Genomic DNA, 25,140 nt, shown 5'->3' on the forward strand with positions numbered 1-25,140 from the left:
ACAATCATTGTTAGGCTTAAGGTAAATATAAAGGTTTAGAAAGGAAGAATATTTACAGAAGTTAATATGCTGTGTTGATTTTTATGCAGAAATTAAATAATGTTTTATAATTGTATTTAAAACTATACATTGGATGAAGGGGCCTCTTCAGAAGAATTCAGCACTATCAGAATGGACAGCATGGCAGAATGTCTAATTCTATGCGTGATTTATGTGTTATTTGTCTTTTATCACCTGTTATACCCATTATTTTTACGTTTTTGACCACCAGCCGCTCCCCCCAATGGATGTTCTTAACAGAAAAATCTCTTTTACTGTAGTTCCACTGAACATGAGACTCTTGTCTTAATTTGATAAACATAGATGGGGAGCACTTGTAATATCAAATACTGAACTGGGAAAATAGCATGACAGTCAGCCCTTTATCTCATCTTCCAATTCCTTCTGCTACCTAAAATTTGTTTACAAAAAAAAAGCTCCTTTTGAAAGCAGTAGCAGTTGCAGGTACAAGGAGACTAATTTATATCTGGATAGGTACTTTTCTTCCATTAGAAAAAAAAGGAGACATATGTATGCTACATATAAAAATATATATTTAGTTCAATCCTAAGGGTATGTTTGTACAATTTTTAAATTACACTTCATCAATTGTCCTTATATGAGTCCCTCTTCTGAAGTTCTATAGTATCTTCTTTTGCTTCCAAAGTGGCTTCAAAGTATCAACAGCTCCAAACTGCATGCAAAATACTTTGTCATAATTTTCAGTTTTTTCTCTTTCATTTATGCCTTTCTTTCTCACTGAGCATATGCATTCTGAAAATAACAGTGCCCAATTATTGGTAAATGTATATTCAAGTTGCTATATACATGCTATAAAGTCATGTATAATTTGCTTTACCAAACTCCAGCAGTATGTTTGCATATCAGTAGAAATTCACATATGCTCACATCAAAAGAATTTGCTTGTGATTTGTCAATACATACCGAGATGCAGAGAGGAAGAATCTGTGAACTGTGCCAGTTCTCAAATTAGTTTTAGAATTTCTCCTAGATAAAGCATTGGGATGTATAAATATTATAATTATGATCTTACTCTAAGAGTCCTCAGTACCCTTTCAGTAAATGGAATGTTAAAACATTGTAACTTATCACTATGCTGTTGTAAAGATAAGTAATATTAAGCATTACCAGGTCAGTCATACTGGAAAGAGAGTAATGTAAGTGTGATTTTATATCTATATCTCACTTATTTTATACTGACTGAAATAGGGGAGAGCTGGAACTGTAATTCAGTAACCTTTGGATTTTCTATCAATATACTATATTTATATGAATCTATCTTTTTAAATATCACCAGGGGAAGTTGTAACTCATCCAAAAGGTGGAGAAGGGAATTAGAAATAAAGCTATACTGGATCTAATTTTTACTAATAGAGAATAAGTGATAGAGGGAGTTGGTTGCCAGAACCTTGGGTGAAAGTGACCAAGTCATACTGAAATTAAATATAATGCAAACACAAGCAATAGAAAATAATCCAACCAGTGCCTTAAACTTCAAAAGAGCTGATTTTAACAAACTAAGACAGAACCTAGGAAAGATTCCATCGATGAAAATCCTAAAGGGGAAAACAACTCAAGAATTGAGGGAAACTCTGAAAAATATGATCATAAAAGCCCAGTCCAGCACAATACCACTGAAAATGAAAAACAAGAAATTCAAGAAGAAACCAATAAACTGAAAGATAAAAAGGACAAGTACAAAAAAATGGAAAGAGAGGCACATAACTAAGGCTGATTATCAACAGAACATGCAAAGATGAAGTCAGGAAAGCAAAGGCTCTTGGGCTTTCATGTTTAAAGTTCTGGAAGAAATGGACTTTGGAGAGAACTTTATTCAAGGAGTTAAAGCTATTTACACATCACAGCAAGCAAAAATTGTTATTAATGGTGATTTAACTGATCCATGTGACATTCAAAGGGTAGGAGACAAGGATGCTCTTGTCTCCCTTGTTATTTATTTTGGGAAGTTTTGAAAAGAGATATTAGGCAAGATGAGAGAATAATGGGTATAAATATCAAGAAAGAAGTTTACAAATAGAGAAGTTTTAACTGAAAGTATCCTTACATGCATCTGTCTTCCCACAGGTTTCATTAGCATCTTACTGTGACTGAATAGGGATTAAAGTATCAACACTTTCTTCTTTGAATTACATACAAAAAAAATCCCTTCACTAACCTTCTAATTAGACCATTCCAGTGGCAGAATAGGAAAGAGCTGATATATTTGCTTCTCTATTGCCATGATGAGATCCCTGAAATTTAGGAATCTGTTTTTCACAAGGGGATCAAGCCTCTTGGCCTATCTTTGGCAGTGGAATATCTTAGCCTTTCCTTACACTCAGCCATGTAGAGAAAGAGCCAGCTTTTCTACATAAGGGAGTTTTTCCTTTTCTTATGAGAAGCATCAAGAAAATAACTTAAGATACCTGCATATTTGTGGGATGGTGGTTGTACTGTGCATACATGCCTATTGTATCTCATATATATAAAAAATTAAGAAAACTGCTATGTATTAATGTGTTATGGTTATGTACTTTACAACAAGGTTTATGAGGTAAAACCGGCTGGAATACACGGCAGCTTTTGACAGCTGTCAAAAGCTGCCGAAAGCTTATGCGCAGCCGCAGCAGTTTGACAGCTCTCAGCTGTCAAACCGCGGAGACAGCGCAGGCGCGGCTACTGTAACAGCTCTGGCTGTCAAAGCCAGCTGCCGTGGATTGGACCTCACCAAACGCGGGAAACTGGCAAGTTTCTGATTGGTTACCAGTGTGCCAGCTGGAGTATAAATGTCGGCGCCGAAAGTCTGTCAGCGCCCAGTTCCATGCCACCATTAAAAGGTTGTTACTTGAGCCAGCTGTCTCGCGTGTTCCTTACTGAAGTCAAAGCAGTGGCGACGAAGGTGGGATATACTGCTACGCTAAGCTGAAGTCACTAGCCGCGGAAAGAGAATCTCTTCTGCGGCTCAGAGCTAGTCACAGCTGGAGTCACTGAGCGGGAAGTTCAACTTCCACAAACGCCGCGTAGCAGTACCCTGCACCGAGACAGCATGGCTAACCTTGGGCATATCCGCGAGTTCGATATCTGGCACCCAGAATGTTGGGAGTCGCATTGGGGCCAGGTTGAAGGGTTCCTGCTAGTCAACAAAATCACGGCCGATCGGTCCAAGGCGGTGGCACTCCTCTGCCTAAGCGGACTAGCCGTATACGACGTGGCCGTCAGGCTGTTCAGCCCTGAACCCATCGGCTCAGTATCCTACGTGGAACTCACGGAAGGACTCAGTAAGCATTTCATGCCCGCTAAATCCGAACTCTTCTGGTGCGTAAACTTCACCCGGCGGTGCCAACTTCTGGGCAAATCAGCCACGGATTTCATAGCGGGGGTCCGGCATGCCGCAAGGAGATGCCGGTTCCCAGACCTGGAGGACTGCATCCGTGACCACGTGGTCATCGGGCTCAAGGACGAACGACTACAGAAGAAGCTAGTCGCGAAGCCCACCTTGAATCTGACCGAGGCCTCCAGGGAAACCTTGGTGTACAAAGAAAGCCACTGAGAAACAACCGGGCAACTGAGTAACGGACCATTTGGGTCCTTACACCAGGAAGATTTAGCCCCCAGCGACTGTGGGGAAAATGACATCCTGATGGACGTGGACGCGGTCCAATGAAGGTTTGAAAGGCTCCAGACCCACCACGGAAGACTGCCAAGCAACAAAGCTACCATCAGAAACTCCAACTACCCAAAGGGCAATCCCCAAGGAAACTCGCCGAGATGCGCCAGCTGCGGGGGAAGCCACCCCAGAGCCACCTGCCGTTTCCGTAGTGCCAAATGCCGCGGCTGTGGCAAAACCGGACACCTCAAAGCCGTATGCAAAAGCCGGAATTGGGAGAATCTGCATGAACTAGAAGTGACATCTGCAGGTATGAGACCCTCCACGGCCAATTGGGTAAAGCCCCCCGGGCCGCTAGTGCACACCATAGACAGAAGCAAGGGGTCACAGGTGGTCCATCTAATACTAAAATCTAAGGTCAAAATCATAGTACAGCTTCAGGGGGTCCCTTGCAAAATGGAGGTCGACTCAGGGTCTTCAGTCTCCCTCATTTCGTTTAAAACCTTCCGGGAAATTTGACGCCGTAGCAAGCAGCAAATTCCCTTACTTCCCACCCAAATACACCTAGCTGATTTCCAAAAAGCACCCATCTCACTTAAGGGGAGGGCCAAGATCTTGGTAGAATTCAAGAAATTCAAGGGATCTTTAACAGTTCTAGTAACCCACGGATCCCGTACTAGCCTGATAGGCCTCGACTGGTTCAAGGCCTTGGGAATAGCCTTAACCAGAGTTAACGCGACCAAGGCCGCAAGCCTCGAGGCCGTCTGCAATCAATTTGCAGACGTCTTCGACGGCTCACTCGGAACGTACACAGGGCCCCCAGTATCCCTAAAATTAAACCCCGAAATATTACCTGTAAGAATAAAGGCTAGAAGAGTCCCGTTCGCGCTCAAAAGTAAAATTGAGAGCGAACTAGACCGCCTGGTTAGACTTGGGGTCCTAGAACCAGTGGAGGGCAGCACTTGGGAAAGCCCTATCGTAACCCCAATTAAACCTAATGGCCAAATAAGAATTTGCGCCGACTATAAGGCCACCCTAAACCAAGCGTTGAATTTGCACACTTACCTGGTCCCAGCAGTGAAAGACGTCCTCGCAGCTATACGATCCGGCGCCATCTTCGCTAAGCTGGACTTGGCACAAGCGTATTTGCAACTACCTGTCACCCAGGAAACCGCAGATGCGCAGACTATAGTTACCCACCGCGGGGCTTTCAAAGTAAAGCGCCTGCAGTTCGGTATTTCGGCAGCCCTGGGAATCTTCCAAGAAATTATGGAAAAAACCCTCAAAGGAATTCCAGGGGTCTGCCCTTACTTTGACAACATATTAATTGCAGGCGAATCAGAAGCAGATCTAGCTGACAGACTGCGAGAAGTCCTAACTAGATTCAGAGCAGCCGGACTCAAACTGAAAAAAGAGAAATGCTCTATAGGAGTACCCTCTACAGAATTCCTGGGATACAAGATAGACTCCCAGGGAATTCACCCCACAGACACCAAAATCAAAGCCATTAAATCCGCCCCCACCCCCAAAAACAAACAGGAATTACAAGCCTTTTTGGGCTTGCTAAATTTTTATCATACCTTTTTACCCCATAAGGCTACTATAGCAGAACCCCTTCATAGGCTTCTGGACAAGGGAACCCCCTGGTCCTGGTCCCCCCAGCATGACACCATTTTCCTAAACCTAAAAAGCCTACTCACAAACAAAGCCACTGTAACACTATTCTGGGAAGAGCTTCTCCTGTGCATTGCTTGTGATGCTTCTCCTTATGGGATCGGGGCAGTTCTAAGTCATTTGACTGAGAACGGGATGCAAAAGCCAATCGCATTTTACTCTAGAACATTGTCTAAACCAGAGCGCAATTACGCACAAATAGATAGAGAAGCGTTAGCAATTGTGGCCGGCATGAAAAAGTTTCACGACTACCTATACGGATGGCAGTTTACAATCTACACGGACCAAAAACCACTATTAGGTATTTTTACATCGGACAAGCTGACGCCCCAAATTCTTTTGCCCCGAATACTGCGATGGTCTACCTTTTTATCTGCTTATTCTTTCAAATTGATCCACAAGCCAGGTAAAGAAATGGGACACGCCAATGGGCTAAGTAGACTTCCCCTTCCTAAAACTGAGCCCGACCCTGCCCCGGCTGGCAACATCCTAGCAATTCTAGAATTACCTGAATGTCCATTATCCCATAAGGAAATAGCCACCGCCACAGCCACGGACAAAACCATTAGCAGAATACTGAACTGGGTCACCTCCGGCTGGCAAACTAAATCCCCCGGTCCAGAATTCCAGCCATACTTCTCGAGTAGGCAGGAACTGTCCTCCCATAGGGGTTGCGTTCTATGGAGAAACAGGGTCATTGTTCCTGACATACACAGACCCAAGGTGCTGCGCACTGTACATGAGGGACACCCGGGAACAGTAAAAATGAAGGCATTAGCCAGAAGCTATGTCTGGTGGCCTGGCATGGACAAGGATATAGAGGCACACATGGCAGGATGCTACCCCTGCCAAGTGACCAGACCAGCACGCCCGCACGCCCCAGTACATAAGTGGGAAGCAACCAACAATCCTTGGTCCCGAGTGCACTTAGATTTCGCGGGACCCTTCCAGGGACAGGTATTCCTAATAGCAGTAGATAGCCATTCCAAGTGGCTGGAGGTCGTACCGGTCAATAGCATGACCACAGCTGCTACAGTCCAGGTACTTAGGGGACTTTTTGCCACGCACGGCCTTCCAGATGTATTAGTTTTGGATAACGGACCCCAGTTTACTTCCCGTGAATTCCAGACTTTCACAATGGAGAACTCTATTAAACACGTCACTTCAGCTCCCTTCCACCCCTCGACGAATGGCTTGGCTGAGGTTACGGTTAAATCTATGAAAGATGTGCTTCGGAAAATTATCTCAGGAAATTGGCACCACAGGTTGGCTCAATTCCTGCTGGCCCAGCACACCACCCCCTGCACGACTACAGGGAAGTCACCAGCAGAACTGCATTGGGGGAGATGCCTGGCGACGAGACTCGATAGACTGCACCCCAACAGGGCATCGGCAGAACCAGAACAGCCCCTTCCACAAAGAACCTTACAGAAGGGGCAGTTCGTCTGGGCAAGAAACTATGGGGAAGGGAACAAATGGACTCCAGGGGTTATAATAGAACAAACTGGACCATTGTCATACACTGGTGACACTGGCAACAACTACCACTTGCGTCGCCACATCGACCAATTGCGGCAGCGCTGTGCACAAAACATAGGGGGAAGGGACAGCAGGTCATTTTTAGGACCTAACATCACCCCGGAACAAACAACAACCCCAGAGCAACACCCCCAAGCACGACCAACAACGAACCCCCAGAACCAGACCCCACGCAAGTAACCGCACATCCAGAATCGAGTGTAGTGGAACCGAACGCAGCAACACCCCTTTGCCGTTCCGAGAGAGCCAAGAAACTCCCAGCCTACTTAAAAGACTATGAATGGGGGCACAAAAAAATGGCACGGGGTAAAGAGGGTAAAATCACCAGTTCTGGGGAAGGGTAAGGGGTGCTATGTATTAATGTGTTATGGTTATGTACTTTACAACAAGGTTTATGAGGTAAAACCGGCCGGAATACACGGCAGCTTTTGACAGCTGTCAAAAGCTGCCGAAAGCTTATGCGCTGTTTGACAGCTCTCAGCTGTCAAACCACGGAGACAGCGCAGGCGCGGCTAATGTAACAGCGCTGGCTGTCAAAGCCAGCTGCCGTGGATTGGACTTCACCAACCGCGGGAAACCAGCAAGTTTCTGATTGGTTACCAGCGCGCCAGATGGAGTATAAATGTCGGTGCAGAAAGTCTGTCAGCGCCCGGTTCCATGCCACCATTAAAAGGTTGTTACTTGAGGACTTCCGGTGGCGGCGCGGCGCCGGAGACAGCCTTTTCGGGCTGCCCGCAGCTCAGCTGTGTTGTTTTCACCCGAAACAGCGCCGATCAGCTGTTTGGGTGAATTTGAAGCCCCCTCCTCGGGAGAAGAGGAGGGGGTGAGGCCCCAGGTAGGGGTTGAGTTCTCCGGGGCCGCCTGAGTTTAAAGCTTGGGCGGCTGAAGGGTCGAACTCCCCCGTAGCCTGGGTTGCTCCCAGCTGTTCAGCGTCTCTGCTCCGGAATTCTTGGAGCAGAGCCAGTTGTTTGCGACCACCCCTGCCTGAAGGAAAGACTCTGGAATAAAAGGAGCAGGCAGAGCGGTACAAGAGGAAAAGGTGAAGAGGATTTTTATTCTTACTCTCGAGCTTAATGGACTTTTTAAACTTAAAGTGAAAGTGCGTCACAAGTGAAAGTAAAAGATGGCGGCTAAACCTCCCTCAAAAACTCTTCGGAGTGCTGGAACTTCTCCGGTGCAACAGACATCGTTGCAAGCCTTGCTTCCTCCTGCTGCATTGACATCGAAGGACTTACAAGATGCTCTTGAAAAGCATGCCCAGGTAATTTTAGAAACACTGGGTGATAAATTGGCAAAGGTGGAGGAGAAATTGGAAAAAATGGAGGAGAGAATAGAAGAGAGGATGGAAGATAAATTTAGTGCGATGAGGGTAGACATTTTGTCTACAGTGGAAAGTGTGGCTGAATGTGTGCAAGGTTTGGAAGAAAAAGTGGAAGATTTGACTCAAAAAAATGCTGTACTAGAAGTAAAGGTATTGGAGAATGAAGATTTAAGAGACAAAATGGACAGAGAGTTGAGTCTTGTTCAGTTTCACCAGATGCAGTATGCTGTTAGAATCAGAGGCTTAAAAGAAAATATTAAAGAAGACCTAAAGCAGCTGATCTCTGAAGCTCTGGAAGCAGTATTGGGTCAGCCAGCATCTGAAATAAAGGGATGTATGGATAAAGTTTTTCGTGTAAATTCATGGATTGCTAGACAGAGGAAGTTACCTAGAGATGTGGTGGTTTATTTTGCAAAGAGAGAGATCAGAGATGAAGTTATTCAAGCTGCCTATGATACTAAAGTAGTGGTTGCTGACCAAGAAGTTTTGGTTTTAAAGGAAATTCCTCCAAAGATCTTAAGGAGAAGAAAGGACTTTGCATTTCTTGTGCAGGAACTTAAGCAACGTGATATAAGGTTCAGATGGGAGATTCCAGTTGGGCTGGTGGCGATGCATGAAGGTAAAAGATACCGTCTGGTTACTGTGGCACAGGCACGTGATTTCTACAATAATGTTTTAAAAGCAACCCCATTATCACTTCTGGAAGTGGCAAAGGGATTTGGTGAAGAAAAACCTCATGAGGCTGAAGATGGCCAGACAGAGGAGGATGGTGCTGGAGGGGATCAAACTACAACTTTGTTGGCCGATGCTGGAGAGCTGAGGGTGACGCGTGCTGCTTTAAAAAGAGCAAAACAAATAAAAGAACAAGACCAGCAGAAGTTTATGGAACTTTCAAAGCGCACTTACAGAGAGGCAGTGGGAGGAGCGCGGCCCAAAGGTGATAAAGGGGCCATTGAAGAGGTGCTCCAAAAGCTTCGGGGCGACAAGTATGGCGACTAAATTTTTAACTTGGAATGTTAATGGACTTAATTCGCCTCAGAAGAGAAAGAAAGTTTTTCAATATTTAAAACAATTTAAGACTGATGTTATATGCTTGCAAGAAATGCATATTAGGGCTATGGACCAAAAGTTTTTACTGAATTCAAGGTTGGGTACGCAATTTGTTGCCTCTGCAATGAATAAGAAAAATGGAGTGGTTGTTTATGTTAAAAGTGCTATAACAGCGGACTTAATTGAAGCAGATAAGCATGGAAGATACGTAATGATAGATTTGTTGCTAGAAGGCAAAAAAACGCTTTTAGTTGGACTGTATGCTCCTAATCAACAACAACAACAAGCTGACTTTTTTAGCTTACTTCATACAAAGCTTACTCAGTTGGATTACAAATCGTTTATTTTTATGGGGGATTGGAATGGCGTTTTGGACGTACAGATGGATAAGGCTGGTTTTTTTAAGCGTGTTCCGTGTCATGCCAGACTGCCTAAGTCTTTTTTCGAAATGAAGGATGATTTGGAATTGCGAGACATTTGGCGTGACACACACCCGCATGAAAAGGATTATACTTTTTTTTCTGATAGACATCAATCTTTTTCTAGGATTGACTTTATTTTGCTGACTAATGATTTTTTTTTCTAGGACTAAGAAGGTAAAGATTTGTGCAAGAGCTATTTCTGACCATAGCCCAGTATGGTTAGAGATCAATAAGGACAACAGAGATAGGCGCTCGTGGCGCGTAAATGAGAACTTGTTTAGAAACCAGAAAAATGTGGAAGAGTGTAAACAGCGAATGAAGGATTTTTTTGAAATTAATATGAATAAGGATACTTCTATGGATATGGTTTGGGATGCTAGCAAGGCCTATATGAGAGGAGTGTTGATATATATGAACAACAAACATAGACGTACTTTGGAAGCTAGAAGGAAAGAATTGGAGAATGAAATTAAGGAAAAAGAGAATGCTTTGATTTTGAATCCATTGGATGTGAAGACCAAGGAGGCTATCAAGCTATTAAGGGGACAATTTGATAAATTAATGGCTGATCAAGTGGCAACCAACTTGAGGTCTGCCAGGCATAATACTTTTTGCAATGCTAATAAGCCAGGTAGATGGCTAGCTTATAGACTAAGGAAAAAGCAGAGGGCTTCTAACATAGACAAAATTGAACATAAGGGGAAGGTAGTGTTTCAACAGGATTTTATTAAGGAAGCCTTTGTGGATTTTTATTCTAAACTATATGCTAAGGAGAAGATTAACGAAAAAGACATTGATGAATATTTGGAGAATGCTAGCATCCCGGTTCTTACGCAAGTACAAAAAGAGGAGATTAATCAATTGATTACAGAAGAAGAAATACTTACAGCAATTAAGGAGTTGAAGGTCGATAAAGCGCCAGGTACAGATGGTCTGACTGCGGCCTACTACAAAAATTTACAATTAGAGATGCTTAAACCGTTAAAGGAATTGTTCCAGACAATCCAGAGAGGGGGAAAGGTGCCTCCATCTTGGAGAACTGCTTTTATCTCTCTGATTCCGAAGGAAGACCAAGATGCTACTCAAGTAAAAAACTACAGACCGATATCACTATTAAATACAGACTACAAGATATTTGCTAAGGTGTTGGCTAATAGATTGATGAGGGTTCTGCAACGGGTGATTCATGGGGATCAAACTGGGTTTATTAGTGGTAGGCAAATGAAAAATAACGTGAGGCATATAGTTGATGTGTTGGAATTTTTGGAAAGGAACAACCAGATCCCTGCGGCGCTAATTTTTTTAGATGCTGAAAAAGCTTTTGATCAATTGAATTGGCAATTTTTGATGAAAGTTTTAGATAAAATGAATTTTGGGGATAAATTTTTGCAACCAATTAGGGCATTATATCAAAAACAAACAGCTCGAATAATAGTTAACAATAGTTTGTCAGAAGTATGTAATATTGAGAAGGGTACAAGGCAAGGGTGCCCGTTATCGCCTTTGTTATTTGTGTTAACATTGGAGATATTATTGGTAAAAATACGAAATTCGGAAAGAATTAAGGGTATACAGATTAGAGATCAGGACTATAGATTGAGAGCGTTCGCAGACGATCTGGTTGTTACAGTGACCCAGCCGGAGAGCTCTGTTGTGGACCTGATGGAGATAATAATGCAATATGGGAAGGTTTCTGGATTTAAAGTTAATGTACAAAAAACTAAAATTTTGGCCAAAAACATGACAGCATCGCAAAAGGCCCTTTTAGAAGGGTTAACTGGATTTGAGATTGTTAAAAGGGTTAAATATTTGGGGGTGCTTTTGTCGCCCTCTAATACAAAATTATATAAAAATAATTATGAAAAATTATGGGGAAAAATCCAAAAAGAAATGGAGAGTTGGGAAAAATTGCAATTGTCTTTGTTGGGGCGAATTGCAGCAGTAAAAATGAATGTCCTGCCTAAATTCTTATTTTTATTTCAAATGATACCGGTTCTTAAGAAAGATTCTAATTTGGAGGAATGGCAGAGAGGTATCAATAAATTTGTTTGGGCAGGGAAAAGGCCACGAGTTAAACTTAAGATTATGCAGGATACTCGTGAAAGAGGTGGTCTTAAAATGCCTAATCTTAAATTATATTATGAAGCTGCTGCGTTAGCAGGTATAAGTGATTGGATTAATTTGACACAAGAGAGATTATTAAATCTTGAGGGCCACGACTTGTTGTTTGGTTGGCATGCATATTTGTTGTATGATAAGAAGGTAGATAATGTGTTTAGAGTGCATATTTTAAGACAGGCATTGCTGAGAGTTTGGAAGAAATACAGACATAAATTAGACTGTAAGATACCATTGTGGGCAATTCCAAAACACGCAATAGAAAATATAAATGTGGGTTTTAAACACGATGTGATTACGTATAAAGAGATTTTAAGCTTGGAAAGAAACGTCTGGAGTTTGAAACCATATAGCTTCTTGCGAGATGAGGAGATTGTTCAAACTTGGTTTCAATATATTCAGCTACGGGCCAGGTGGAAAGAAGATCAGAAAATTGGTTTTACAATGACTGATGAAAATCTGATAAAGCAAATTAGAAATCAGGGATCAGCACATATTAAACGGATATATCTTGCATTGATAGAGATTGACTCAGAAACAGAACTTGTTAAGGATTGTATGATAAAATGGGCCCAAAATATTCAAGAAGTTATTACAATGGACATGTGGGAAAAGATATGGGTGAGGAACGTAAAATTTACACAAGCTCAAAATCTAAGAGAGAACTTTTATAAAATGTTTTATAGATGGCATTTAGATCCTAAAAAGCTTGCAAGTATGTATCCAAATTATCAACCAAAATGTTGGAGGTGTGGTGATGAAGATGCAACATATTTTCATGTATGGTGGACTTGTAAAAAGGTTAAGGCCTTCTGGATAAAAATTTGGTGGAATATGCAGAAGATTTTCAAGCAAAGGATAAAGTTTTGTCCGCAACTTTTCTTGTTGGGAATAATCACAGATGCTACGGTTGTGGACACTAAGTTGATGTTGAATTTAATTACGGCAGCAAGACTTTTAATTGGTCAGTATTGGAAGAAAGAGGAACTGCCGACCATAGAAGAATGGACTCTAAAGGTTTCCGACCTGGCAGAGATGGCAAAGATTTCGGCTTATTTGAAAGATCACTCGCAATAACGTTATATTATGGAATGGAGAAAATGGATTGAGTTTATCCAGAACAAATATAGGGTTAAGAAGTTTCATGTAGCATTTGAATAAGTCTTCCTTCTCTTTTTCTTTCTTTTTTTTCTTTTTTTTTCTTTCTTCTCTATATATATTTAATATTATTAAGGTTTGTATTATCCTATATAAGCTAGAGAGTAATAGATTTTAGAGTTTATGGTTGTTAGTATATGGTTGTTTATGATTGTTTTTTTTCTATACCTTGTATTTAGCTCTGGGAAGTCGGGGGGGGGGAGGGGGGGGAGGGGTAGGGAGGGAGGGAGAGGGGAGGGGGAGGGGAGACTGTTAAAGATAAACTGTATGTTAAAACTTTTCAATAAAAAAAGAAGGTTGTTACTTGAGCCAGCTGTCTCGCGTGTTCCTTGCTGAAGTCAAAGCAAAAACAAGTTATCAAAAGTTACCTGGATCTTAATTTAAGAGATACTGATGAGAGAAATGATTCCCACTTTCTTGATATGATATTTTCATATTCTTGCTTTATAAAATAGGCAAGCTATGATAACTCTTGGGCTTATAAAAGGAGAATATAAGCCATTTTTTCTAACTTTCTGTTGTGTAGAAAAGAAATAGAGACAAAGCAAGATGAATCTAAACATCTTTAGCTCTTACAATTTTGTGCAAAGTTTGGGACACGGCTCTTAGAAGTGCAATTCAGACAAGAATGATAAAAAAGAAAGATCTTGGTGGGACAATTTGATGTAGTGCAGATTATCTCCATGAGACAAATTGAATGAAAAGAAAGCAGTTTAAAGCCCAGATACTACCAAGAGTAAAAGAATAATAGCCAGCCTGAGACACAGAAAGAATGTTAGAATAATTATCCTTTATTTTCTCTAAGAAGGGATATAATGCAGAACTAAAAATAATCATTTTAATCAACACTGTAAGCTACACATAATAAGACAGATTCTCTCTGGGACAGAAGCTTAGCTAAATTAGTAGATTAGAATTTAGTTGAAAAATGTAACAATCACATATGCTGTTAATTTCACTTTATAACTTTATGGCCATTGCTCTATCTCTAAAAATAGAGTCATCATTGAGGAAGGCAGGATACAGGAGAGAAAGGACTGCAGTCTAGAGTCAACATTAATGTCGTGTTACTTTGCTTGCAAAAAGTGCAAGTGGAGTCTAATGTGCTGTGCTTTAGATTAAAATCCCGAGAACCCACAAAAGGTTGGACAGCATAAACTCTCTGAGAAATGAAATCTTTCTTATTTAGTAGGTGGCACTTAAAAAAAAGTTCCTAGACATTTTGGACACATCTTTAATGAATATTTTATTTAACTTGTTATTCTGCAGAAACAAAATGAATATTAAATTACTCACATCTTATCTAAAAGCATGCTGAAATTTTACAGTTTCATATACCGACAAATAATAGCAAACATTAAAATTAATGTTGGAAACAAGATTTCCATGAATAACAGAAAATCTTGCAATTAAAATGCTTTTCTTCTTATGTGTCTGTGAGAGAAAACAGCCTTTTTTCTCCATTATCGAATAAATTAGAGAAATCTAACAATGAAAAGTAAATCACATCTTTAAGTCTTGAAAAAAGTTGATCAGTTTTTAGGAACTCATCCAGATACCTTTGTGCCTTGATGAGAAAATAATCCATTTCATCTTTACTGAAGATATGTTATCTTTTCCTGTTGCCTCTACTCACTGTCATTCCGCTACCAAGGCACTTGTTAGGGGTTTTAGTTTGAAAGTGTTATTTTCCATGCAATGCTGGCACAAGACATTCCACAAACTAAGCTGCATGAAAAAGTTGGCTTGAGGTGACATAGTCAGGTGTAATATTTTGCTTAGAATCAATTACTCCAGTGTGTGTGCAATGGAACAGACTCTTTTCATCCAGTCTCCAGGCTCTATACTTGTTCTGCATTGCTCAAGTCTTAAGAACAAAGAAAGAGTCAATCACTATTCAGAGTGATCTGATTTGGTATTGGAAGAGTGAAATCATTGTGATGTATTCCTCTCTAGGCAACAATTTCTGGCTGAGAGGATCATGTTTTTAACAAGAAGCTTTTGGCCATCAAAGAAGCTTTTTTCAAAAAAAAAAATTGGCACCATTTCTTTGTAGAGAAATGGGTGGTTTAGAAACATGTAATATAAATAAATAATGCGGAATGCCCTACTAATATTCAAACTGACCAGAAGAATTTGGAATGCATACAAACTTCTCACAAATTCAGGAATAGCTGGGAAAGGTGGACATGTCTTATATTTATATAAGGGATGTATAAATATTAAATATTATCATAAATAATAATATAAACAATAATTTACAATCATTTAATATATTAGTAAGATATATTAATATATCAATTTATTTAATATCAATAACATATAATTTGTTTTTTATAAATATTATATCTTATATTATATCTTTTATATTCTGCTTATAGAATCAGTAGGCCAGAGTATTTTTCAGAGTGTAACCCTCTTCCAATTTCCATTCTGCACCTGGAAATCTTTCCCTACTTTTGGTATGTGATTCCATTATAACAGACACGTCAAACTCGCAACGTCACATGACATCGCATGATGTATCACGACTTTTTCCCCATTGCTGACAATGGGATGGGCGTGATTTCGGCATGATGCATCTGACCCGCGGGCTGGCAGTTTGACATGCCTACATTATAAGAAGACTCTTTTCTTAACTGATTTAAGGCCAGCTGAATATTTAGGAGTACTTTAAACAACCAATATTGTTTTATGTGACTTTTAGTGACATCATTAGAGTAGATGTGAAAAGCTATGTTTCTTTTTTCTCCATGCCAGATTTCTAAGAAACAAAATACCTGGACTGTTTTATTCCCTCCTTTTCCCTCAGAGATCTTAGACACTGTTTCCTTCCACTTTATAACTAAACTGCCATATGCTGTGGCAGTAATGTACCTTTTCTCTGTTACAGTCTTTCTCATTTCTTTTTATGGGCTCTCTTTCATTTATAATGCTTCCTCCATACCAATACCAATTGCTGAAAATAAATTGATGCAGTTTCCCATCATTCTGAACTAAAATATATGCAAATTATAAATAGACTCAACATAGATATTAGAACAAAGAACCCTATCCACCCCTAACTTTCTCCCCCCACCATTTCCTGCAAAAAACCCTGAGAAAGAAAACAATTGGAATTCTATTTATGCATTTTATGTGACCAGGTCTCATTTATACTATCAACGGTGGCTTTGTGGGTTAGGATGCTGAGCTTGTTGACCAGATGGTCGGCAGTTTGGCGGGTCGAATCTCAAGTGCCGCATAACAGAGTGAGCACCTGTTACTCGTCTCAGCTTCTGCCAACCTAGCAGTTTGAAAGCACGTAAAAATGCAAGTAGAAAAATAGGGACCACTACAGTGGGAAGGTAACAGCGTTCCGTGCGCCTTTGGCATCTAGTCATGCCGGCCACATGACCACGGATACGTCCTTGGACAAGCGCTGGCTCTTTGGCTTTGAAACAGAGATGAGCACCGGCCCCTAGAGTCGGAAACGACTAGCACGCATGTGCGGGGGAACCATTACTTTACTATTTTTAATAATTGCAAATGCACACAAACTCACACATGCACACAAATAAATTATTTACACCCCCATGTTAACTAGAGGAGCTACTGTGGCATATAAATAAAAACCAAAACTTAGGCAATTTCTTCCTGTTAAGTCTTAAAAGAAACAAATTGAAATAGCTTAAGAAACAAGCAGATTTAATGTTCATTTAAATGTTACTCAAGAGTATTCTAGAAACTTTGTTTCTGGAGAAATACAGTGTGGAACCATTTTGAAGTTCATTTCACATGAATAAATAAATACTGATGCATTTGAAAATGTTTTTTGTAAACATAACAAATTCAGTACATTTTTTCATTTCTTTCTTTGAAGGAATAAATACATATTCACCAAGCTATTTTCTCTGCAGATTCACAAGCAATTTCTCTCAGAGATCCACTTTCCCATGTCTAAGCAAAATATTAAATATTATAGTCTGTGGGAAGAATATTGTTATATACTGGGTTCATTGCTTCATTGATGCGACGAGGTGAGTTCAGCAAAAATCATTCTTTATTTGCTTATAGGAACTGAACTGAGAAACAGGGCTGTGAATGCAGCTATTTATACCCTTGCCTCTAGGTGGTGACCAATAGGTGTAAAGCAACCTATTGCTGCCTTAGAAGCAGCCAATGGCGGCGCTGGAGACGGGTTGTCTGAGGAGCTGGGAACCATTAGCCAGTTTCCCTGCTTAAACAACCTTCCAGCAATTAACCCCACATGATACTCTTTAGTAAGACAAAAACCAAGTACATTACAAATATGATCTGCTTATGAATCTCTACTGGAAACTTGTGAGTATCTAGATTTTTCTGGCAACGTTGCTTTTCAAACCCCAGTTCATCTGAGAACCTGCTGAATTGCCTTGGAACTATTTGCCTATTTACCATACCCCCCAAAAAAATTATTTTGGGGGGAATTATTGTAATGTATTCCGCAAAATGACAGCTGTCATAGGGCACTCCACGTGGCCGCACTGACAGCTGTCAAAAAGCCGCGCATGCGCACTAGCAACCGCGAGCTGTTAAACGGCAGCAGCCGCGAGCTGTCAAAGCGGCAGCAGCCGCGAGCTGTCAAAGTTGCGCACGCGCACACACCACAGACACTGACAGCCGCTAGCTGTCAAAATGTCGGCTTGGATTACCCGGGCGCCCAGCTGCTAGGACAGCCAGATGACAGGATTCCCTAGCCCCAAGGCGCATGCGCTATCACTGGGGAAATGTCAAAAGCTGCCAGCTGATTATTGGTGCGGGGCCTCTCGGCGGGAAAACACCCATCCCTGATTTGTTAACCTGTTTGACAGTTGCCTATATAAGGGCTGTTTGTACCGTTCTGCCCCGTCCGGGCTGAGTTAATAAACCTTTGAACTGAAGCCATCGTCTCTCACGTCATTGCCTGAGCTAAACTAATTATAGTTATGCAAATAGCATAGTATATTAAAACAGTATGACAAATTATTATAAACTATATGTAATCTAGTCAGCTACTGCAAATATTTGCCCAATGTCTCAGTCTATCCATGGACTTGTATATCTGTAGAATTTCATAATTTCATAATATAGTTCTCTCTTAGGATTCAAAGCTAGCTGGCTATGAGTCCAACCATAGGTTATTTAGGTTTTGGGAACAAGGTACCACTAGCGTGTACTGTAGTGCTAGTGCTAGGTTTCTAGAACATGGTAGTTGGAGCAAAGTGGAGCAGGAAAGTGTTGGTGTTGATCCTATCATTTTTAGTGATACCCCTAATACTGAAATCAGATGTGAGGATAAACCTTCTGTAACCGTAAAAGAGGAGGATTTGATAGGGGAGGTAGAGGAGGTAGAAGAGGAGAGTCCAACACCAAGTCTTGTACTGCCTAAATCATGGGTCGGGAACCCGCGGCTCTGGAGCTGCATGCGGCTCTTTGAGCCGTTTCCTGTGGCTCCCAGTCCTCCTCCGCTGGCGGAGGTTTGGGGAGCTGCGCGCACAGCTCTCCAAACCTCCACTGCCCCGTTTGCAGAGATGCTGCCTTCATCCATGTTTGACGAAGGCAGCAGCTCTCCAAACAGATCTCCAAACAGTTTGCAGAACTGCTGCCTGCGGCGGAGGTTTGGAGAGGTGCGCACACACTCTCCAAACCGCCGCCGTCCCGTTTGCACAGCTGCCGTGTTCGTCCATGTTTGACGAGCGTGGCAGGTCTCCAAATGGGCGGCGGCGTTTTGGAGAGTGCGCACGCACCTCTCCAAACTGCCGCCGTCCCGTTCGGAGGTCTGCCACATTTGTTCATGTTTGATGAGCACAGCAGACCTCCGAATGGGACGGCGGCGGTTTGGAGAGGTGTGCACCTCTCCAAACCGCCGCCGCCCATTTGGAGACCTGCCACATTTTTTTTAATTCCATTTATATCCCGCCCTTCTCCGAAGACTCAGGGCGGCTTACAAACTTAGCAGTAGCCTTCATTCTATGTATATGCCTGCTTATTAGGGCTTTCACACACACCCCAAGCGGCATTATTACAAAGTCAGCTTAATTGCCCCCAACAATCTGGGTCCTCATTTTACCTACCTCGGAAGGATGGAAGGCTGAGTCAACCTTGAGCCTGGTGGGACTCGAACCTGCACTAATTGCAGGCAGCTGGTGTTACTTAAGGAGGCATTAGCCCACTGCTCCACCAAGGCTCATTTGTCCATGTTTGACGAGCGTGGCAGGTCTCCAAACGGGTGTGCACCTCTCCAAACCGCCGCCGTCCCGTTCAGAGGTCTGCTGCACTCGTCAAACATGAACGAACGCGGCAGGTCTCCAAACAGGCAGCGGCCGTGTTCGTCCATGTTTGATGAGCACGGCAGGTCTCCAAACGGGCAGCGGCAGTTTGGAGACCTGCCACGCTCATCAAACATGGACGAACGCGGCAGCTGTGCAAACAGAACGGTGTATGTTTTTGCTTGTTCTGCGCATGTGCGTGCATGCCCACAGGCACGCGCACATTTTGTGGCTCCCACTTTTTTGTCCATATGACGGAACCGGTTCCGAGTGGCTCTATTGCTGTTTCGGGTTGCTGACCCCTGGCCTAGATGCTCGACTCATGATAGGCGTCCACCTGATAGATACGAGGCTAGTATTATGTGTCAGGTGAATATAGAGCCTTCTAACTTTGATGAGATTAAACTGTATCCTGCAAAGGATCAGAGTGCATGGAAGGCAGCGATGGATAAAGAGTTGAAATCCTTGCAGGATCTAGATGTATATGAAAATGTTAGACTTCCACCAGGAGAGCGTGCATTTGGTTGCAAGTGGGTCTACAAACTGAAGAGGGGTGTAGATGGGACTGTTATCCATAAGGCATGTTTAGTTGCTCAAGGATTTGCTCAGTCAGATAAGGACTATGATGAAGTGTTTGCACCTAGTCTGAGACCTACTACATTGATAGCAGCATTAGTTTGGGCAGCTAAGAATCGGTACAAAATAAACCATGTAGATGTAGAAACAGCATATCTGCATGCACCTTTACAACACACTATCTATATAACAAAACCACTAGGTGTAAAAACAGACCAGAAAACTGATTGTTGGAAACTAAAGAAGAGTCTTTAAGGCTTGAAACAATCAGGATATGAATGGAACAAGTGTATTGTAAATGAGTTAGCTGCAATGGGCTTTGTTGCCAGCATCGCAGATCCATGTTTGTTTAAGAAGGAAGATAATGGTGTACTTTCTTTGTTGTTGCTATTTACTGACAACATAGCAATTATTACTAAGACTGAACAGGATGCAACTAACATCGTTTCTCAACTGTAAAAGAAGTTCAGGATTAGAAATCTAGGTGAGATCAATCACTATTTGGGTCTGGATATTGTGAAGACCGATAAAGGTTACAAGATATCGCAAGCTGGAAAGATAAGCCAACTGCTGAAGTGATACAACATGGAACTCTGTAAGCCTGCGAAGACTTCAATGGCACAGGATTTTAAACATGCTAATATAAAAAATCCTGCATTTGACAAAACGGTGTATCAGTCTTTGATTGGTAGTCTTTCATATCTAGGTAATTGGTCTAGGCCAGATATTTCGTATAGCGTTAACCAATTATCTAGATATAATGCCGAACCTACTGTTACGCACTGGCAGGCAGTGAAGCGGGTATTAAGATATCTAAAACAAACAATACATTACTTGTTATATTTAGAACCTAATTGTGATCTGGTTTTAACTGCTTATGCGGATGTGAGTTTTGCTACTGATGTAACTACTCAGAAATCTACATCAGGTTTGGTGATAATGTTAGGTAATTCGCTAATAAGATGGAAATCCATTAGGCAGAAACATATCAGTCTGTCCACAATGGAAGCTGAATTTTCCTGTTTGTTTTGTGTACCGAACTACTATGTTATAAACAAGTATTAATGGATATGGGACTAACTATAGAAAATCCATTTCTCATTTATGAAGATAATCAATCTGCAATTAAGATGGCAACTAACACAGCCATCAGAACATGGTCTAAGCATACTGTCCTACGATACTTAAATGTAAGACAGTGTATAAAAGATAAACTAATATGGTTGGAATACTGTGCAACCGACATTGCAGATCATTTTACTAAAGCTCAGGGTGCAGTTAAGCACAAAGCTTGTTGTGAAAATTATGGCCTAAGGTTGTAAAACCAATATATTGTCCTACCCAAGGGGAGTATGTTAGGTATATGTCTGTGGCCTAACTGGTTGGGTTGGCAATATACAGTATATGAACTACGATTGTATCATTGTTATAGAACTGTAATGTATCACTTTAACTATGTAATGCATTGCATCATATCTTCTAATGATTGGCCAGCGCTGTTTCCTATGGCCATAAGAGGGAGCTAGAGACATAGCTTCTCTCTCTCTGTTACGTTCACTCTCGCTTGCTGTTACTTGCTGTTTATTGTGGTTTGTGGGTTTGCTACTGTTTTGCTAAACCTGTAGAACTGTGTTTGACTTACAGACTGGTAAGAAGACTCTGTATCAGATAATCCTTGGACTGTTGTTATCTGCTATCTTTTTGTTACTCGTGTATGACCTGGACTGTTTTTTCCTGGACTGTGCTATTGTCTTATCCCACAAGTAAAACTTTTGTACACACCTCAGTGTATTTGTGTGGTTGCTGTGTAAACTTAACTACTCTCAGTATCCTCTTTTTTGTGCAAGCTCTCTTTCGCTCAAGAGTTGCTCTGCTCATCCTTGTCAAGAGTATAGCCCTGAAATTTGGAAATATGGATCCTGAGAAAAGGCTACATTCATACAACTCAATTACAGCACAAAAATGAGGCTCTGAAAACCCAACAATATCAATGAGCATTATCCAGTCTCCAGTCTCCTATAAGAGGTTGTATGAACAGTTTGTATGATATAGCTGCATTTAAAAATTTGTCTCAAGAAGGGTTCATTTGGAACACACACACACACACACACACACACACACACTATGTGGGTGTTTACCATAAATGGTCACTTTCTCATCAATAGAACTGCAGAACCAATTCTTCTGAAGAGCTAAGGGATGCTGTTTTATGACAACTGAGGGGAATATGACAAATATAACCAAAGTGGGCAAAGCTTTTCCCCAAACCATTTATGATTGCCAGTTCAGTAATAACTGCTGAAAATCTGTGATATAATTTCCTGCCATTTTGGGGTAGACAGTCCAGAAAAAAAATAAAAATGTACTTAAGTTGAATAAAGTATGCCATATCATTGTGTAGTCCATTAATAGAAGTTTTTGAATTACTATTTTTAAAATGTTTTGCCCCTCCAACTAGAAAAACACCCATATCAGCAGTACATATTAGGCAGCATTTTCCATTTGATACCCAAATATTATTAGTGTTGGCCAACATACTAATTTTAAGAGAATCCCAGGGTGAGCAACATTGCACAGCACTGAAGTGGAATAGCAAAGTGCTACAACAGAGTATTGAAGGACTGTTATGCAAGTTAGCATAATTCTCTTCTAGGTCAAAGGTAAATTATTGGTAATTGTGTTTTTAATATGTTAACAAATATATCTCAATATAGCCATCACTTTTTCTTTGACAAACAGATAAAAACAAATTAAATGCCATATTATTATACATTGGGTTAACCACTACACCAGACTGGCTCTCCATTTTGAGCAATATGAGTTGTAAATGAGCAGCAGAACATTTAGTCATTTCTGTAAATATGTTGTTTTTATATGATAATACTGTATAGCTTGAGGTTTTGCAATAATAAAAAATTGAAGTTTTGGGTTATGCTATTATTATGTGAATTACCTCAATGTTAAGTCAAATGGAAAAATGGGCAGACTCCTATAAAAGCTCATTTTACCAAAGATAAGAATGCAGAAGTTTTTCTCTGATGCACCCTTTAAAGAGGGTATAATTGGTCCTTTCAGACATGCCTTTGTGAATTGCATTTAATAACAGAAACCTATTAAACCAACAAGAATGAATGAGCTCATACATATTTTCTAAAACAATATGCTTAGGTAGAAAACAACTTTCAGGGGAAAAAACAAATTAGAAATATAGTGACTTTCAGAAAGCTGCTTTTGATATGTTTACACATGCCACTGAGAAAAACTGCTAGTGCTGCAGGGGAACAAGAAGGTACATATTGCTTCTACCTTCCCATGTAAGTCAGAGAGAAGGGTGCACCAACATGCCATGTGCAAGAGTGGTGATCACTATACAACTGGCATTAACGTATTTCCTTCTTGTACATTGCCTTCTCCCACTGAAACAGAATGGTGAAATGGCTCTTAACTCATTTGTCACCCACACAGAGGCAACTGGCAATTAGGCTATATTACCTGCAGCATTATTGGGCACATGGTTAATACACCACTAATAAATGAAAATGTACCTGTAGATTACCTTGCTAGGCCCCAAACATGTTCGAATCTCAGAAGGGTATGACTGACTGATGAAGACTAAAGAGTCAGAAATGCATCTTAGTCTCCTTTAATTCTTTGTTAGTAATTCACACACACACACACACACACACACACACACACACACACACACACACACATATATATGTTTTCTGAGATATATATATATATATAAAGTGAGAAAGAATAAATAAATAATACTATTATCTAAATTGATTAAGTACATTTTGTGCACTTAATACATTACTATCTGGGAGACACTTGGGCTTAGTGGATTGGATTGAGCTTTTTATCAATTTGCTGGTCATGTTATTAATTGTATTATAACTATAGAGATAGAGATAGAAATGGGACAAAGTTGTAAAATTCTAATATTATTTCTCAAAATTCCCTTCACCACAAAATTTCTTTATAAAATATTTGGCAAAAATTCTGGACATGAGGCAATTTGCCTTTTAGTGATGAAAAATGAAAAACTTTATTACATGTGCTTTTCTGTTACTCTGCATTTCGTATCATCACATATTGACCAAATGCAGTGATAGATTTTACAGTGACAGGAAATGAGACCTGGCTTGCCAGGATTTTGGCTAGCTGGCTTTCATGCCTTTGGTGGAACTAAAATTGATGGTCTCTTGGTTTCTAGCCTAGTGTCTTGATTACCACACCAAAGTAATTAGACTGGACAAACTACAACACATATTTATCATATTAACTAGATCACAGGTCTGCAACCCGCGGCTCCAGAGCCATCTCCTGCGGCTCCCAGTCCTCTGCCATGTGCAGTCCAAAAAAAAAAAAAAGTGGGACTAAAAAAGTTCAACCAATCAATTCAAATATGCAGGGTAGGTGCATATCTTGCCTTGGCTCCACTCTTCAGTCAAACCCTGTTCTGCGCATGCATGCATGTATGTGCATGTGCACAGATTTTTTTGCGGCTCCCAGTTTTTCCTTTTGTGAGGGAACCGGTTCCGAGTGGCTCTTTCATTGTTTCAGGTTGCTGACCCCTGAACTAGATGGTGCCTAGTTTATTGGGATTATATGATTCAGCAAGTCAGAAAAGAGCACTGGGGCTTCCGGGTTTGAAGTCATGGGGGAATGGATGCAGGAAGATGGGGCTCCACATTTTGTGCTTGATTTTGCCCCACTGGGGACCCTGGAAAGGGTAGAAAGTCACCCCATAGAGGCGACAAGCAAGGAGGGGACCCTTGTTTAATCATGGGAGGACAATAGCCCTTCTGTTTGATCCAGGGAAACCCTCCAAACCGGTGGGGGAAAGACTGGCTACATTCATGTAACTAGTCAGAAACTGCTGACAATGGAAGAAAATAAGCACTAACAAGCAACTTTACAGCAACATGGATGAAACTGGGTGAGACTCTATCCTCTCTTTAAGACCTCTTCCTGGAAAAAACTGCCCAAGCACCTTCCCCGATGAGGAGGGAAAGGGAATTTCCACCCTATTCCCTCAGGAAAAGAAAAGTGCCGAATTAATTACTTGGGGGAAACAGAAAATTACAAGATTAATTTGGATTTAATATACATTTATGCTTTAAATTTGGGGCTAAAAGTGCTTTTGAGCTATTTTTTTTTAGAAAAAAAGATTTGAAAAGCTTACATTATAAGTTGAGATTTAAAAAGCTGGAAAATATAGCAAATGACATCTAGCGGTGAATTATGGCACTACAATTTGTTATGTCTAAAGGAAACTTGGCATGAAGCCCAGATTTAGATAAAACTCTTGCTGACCTTGGAAGCTTTCACTTTTGAAGA

The sequence above is a fragment of the Vipera ursinii genome (genome assembly GCF_947247035.1).
Source record: "Vipera ursinii genome assembly, chromosome: 4".
In the NCBI taxonomy this organism is placed as follows: domain Eukaryota; kingdom Metazoa; phylum Chordata; class Lepidosauria; order Squamata; family Viperidae; genus Vipera; species Vipera ursinii.